The sequence below is a fragment of the Hipposideros armiger genome, unplaced genomic scaffold (genome assembly GCF_001890085.2).
Source record: "Hipposideros armiger isolate ML-2016 unplaced genomic scaffold, ASM189008v1 scaffold_652, whole genome shotgun sequence".
NCBI lineage: Eukaryota > Metazoa > Chordata > Mammalia > Chiroptera > Hipposideridae > Hipposideros > Hipposideros armiger.
In genome coordinates, this window is record NW_017732002.1 from 798,918 (window position 1) to 801,886 (window position 2,969).

Below are 2,969 nucleotides of genomic sequence, written 5' to 3' on the forward strand. Positions count from 1 at the left end.
CAACGCTGTCTCCCAGGCAGATCTCTAGACCCCTTCCTCTCATCTGAGATCAGATAGGGTGAGAGTTCCATGAATCCCCCAATAGGCAAGGACACCTCTATGCCCTTGCCCATTAAGAAGCAGATACAGAAGAAAAGACCTCCTGTCCCTCAGCTTCCCATAGAGATTTTATAGAGATCAAGGGGAAAACAAGGCAGGCAGTTAGAGGCAGGCATTGGGTCTCTGCATTCCTGCAAGTCCCATAGAATGTGACTGCCCAGGAGACCTCCCCTCTCCACTATAGCAGCTTGTCAATCACAGGTGTCAGTCAGATGGTCCCACCACAAAAAGGGACAGCCCATTCTAGAGAAAAAGAGATAATGACAAGTCCTGGGAAGTCCGCCCTTCCTCCTCCCCTTTTGGAGCCTTTTGACCTAACGATGCCACATTGGGTCTTGAGCCCCTTGAGCCTTTGTCCATCTTTTGAGCTTCTCCCTTTGTGCAGCCTGCTCCAAACTCTTGGAATGTAATTTCTCTACTAATAATGGGCCATCCTCTACTGTTCGGGCCCACTTCTATTTCTTTAAAGTGTACTATCTCTTCTAATAAACTGCATTTTCACTACTTTACCTCGGTATCTCGTTCAATTCTTTGCTCCAGATGCCAAGGACTTGGACATCGCGCTGAGAAGGGCCCACTCTCTGACAACACATCCAGGATACCTCAATACATTTAGTCTTCATATCTCCTTAGGCTTCTCTTGGCTGAGACAGAGGGTGTCTCAAATTTTCTGTTTTTGATGACCTCCATGGTTTCGAGGAGTACTGGTTAGGTATTTTGTAGAATATTTCTCAACTGGGTTTTTTTCTCTTGATTAGACTGGGGTTATGTGTTCTTGGAAGGAAAAACACACTGGTGCACACTATCACTGTTGTTTTATCACTCTCTTGGTGTTAGCCTTGATCACCTGCTGAGATAGTTTGTCAGATTTCTCCACTATAAAGCTACTCTTCCCACTCCTATCCCATTTCTGTACTATTGGGTGTCCTTTGTAAAGAGAGTCACTAACAATGGTACACAGGCCTGGAAGGGATTTGGGGAATACCCTCCCCGAGAGTACAGCGTTTGCGGGGCCCATCGCGGGAAGGATGGGGAAGAAGGTTCTCCTTGCAGACCTCAGGGCGCTGCAGGCACCTGGGGGCTGGAAAGTCCAGCGGTTTCCTTCTCGCAGCTCCAGGAAGCGGCTCCCAGCCTTTGGCCAAAGAAGGCTCTCACCTAGGGGTGGGACCATGCTCAGACCACGCCCCTTGGATCCCCAGGACCCGCCCCTGGAACGAGCGGCTCCGCCCCCGGGTGCTTTCCGACCGCTGGGCTCCAGGAGTTTTCCGCTTATCTGGCTCCTCCTCCTACCCCGCCCTGGCTGCTGCAGCGCCCCTGGGTCGCTAGTGCTCCCAGTGCCCTGAGTGCCCCGAGAACCTGAGAGGAACAGAGCTCCAGATCTACCAAAGGCGCTGCTCCCGGAACGCCGGCGGAGGGAGCCGCTGTTACCCGCATCCCATTTCGCTCCACGCGGCTCCCTGCCCCCGTGGCCGGTGGCCAGGTGAGTGAGGGTCCCCAGCTGGCCGAGGGCATGGGACTGGGCAGCAACAATGCGCCGCGGCCCCCGCGGCTGCGGCCCGGGACTCCCTGGTCACCCCGTCCCGGCCCGGCCCTGCGGCTTCCTGGTTGCACTGTAAGAAGGCGGGGTGCGGGGCGGGGGCGGGAGTCTTGCTAGTCCCGGACCGGCTGCGTCGACTCTATCTACGACAGGGACTGCCTTCCCGGTGGGCCCCCATGGCCAGGATCACGTGATTATGCTGTGCTGCCGGCGTCAGGGACTCAGCTGGCCTGGGCCGGCTTGGGACTAGGTGATCCTGTGACCAGAAGACGACTGGCTGGTGTGGGGCATGGCCGGTGGCTTGGTCCGGTCTGACCCCGCTGAGTTCTCGAGTGTGTGTGCCCTTCCGGGAAAGGCTTGGACTAAGGAGAGCTAGTAGAAAAGGCTGCCTTCGGGAACTTTCTTCCAGAACTGGGAGGACGCGAATTCCTGGTAGCTGCTACTCCTGGATGTATTTGTAAGGCACTTCATTTGAGGAATGCGGGGTGCATCCCCGGGTCCGGTGTTCACCTATGTGTTTACCTTCTCTATGTTTCCCCCCATATTCAGCTTTGACAGTTTCGGGGAGGGATTCTTGGACTTTTATGTCCCCTGGGGGCTTAACTCAGCCCCTTGAAGGCTTAACCAGGTAGAAACGTCTGTTGTCTTAAAGGAGTGTTGTGAAGTTCTCACGTAGAGACTTTGGAAGGCAGCACTTAAGCTAGCCGGTGCTAGCCTAAGTGGGGAACAGTCTGCCTGGGACATTTCTGCCCCATCCCTCTGATCAGTGACTTTTCTGTGAAGATGGGTGTTTTAGGACAGACCCTGGGGATTGAGGTAGCCAGCCACTCTGCTCTCTCTCCCCACCCTTCACTCTGTTCCCTGCTGCCCTGACGTGGGCACGTAGTGGTGCTGTGAGGGTCGAGCCTCTTCCCTGCCCACACAATAGGAACAAAAGCTTGCAGGGCAGGGCCCTGCTAAGCCCAGGAGCTGGACACGCAGGGCATGTTACCTTGCTCACCACTAACTGGCTCTCATTAAGTTGTTAAATTTTTTCCTTGCTTCAATTGTTGGGAATTCCAGGAGGATTAACAGGTACCCTTCCCTCAAGGTGCTTTCAGTGGTGTAAGGTGTTCCCTAAGAGAGGCCAGGTGAGGTGCTCACCTCAGGCTCTTGCAGCCTTCCCTAATCTTGTCTCTTACTAGTCTGGGTGCCTTGGCTTCCTCATCTTTAAAATGGGGCTAATAACAATACCTACCTCACAGGGTAATTAAATGAGTTAATGTATTTAACTGTATAGCTCAGGCACTGACCTGAACAGGTGGTGACTTTTTTTTTGTTTTTAAGATTTTTT

General features: G+C 53.7%; 1 protein-coding gene across 2 annotated transcripts in view; it reads left to right on the forward strand.

Moving 5' to 3' along the window:
* Window positions 1-1,351: 1,351 nt before the first annotated feature.
* The window catches only part of ANXA11 (annexin A11), a 48,656-nt gene continuing 47,038 nt past the window's right edge, over window positions 1,352-2,969 (forward strand). The window contains exon 1 of one of the 2 annotated variants that reach the window (XM_019626033.1): window positions 1,352-1,579. The gene's annotated coding sequence lies outside the window, so the exon portion shown is untranslated. Of the gene's footprint in view, window positions 1,580-1,783; window positions 2,094-2,969 lie in introns of those variants that run through there. The other variant, XM_019626034.1, reaches the window with a different exon arrangement.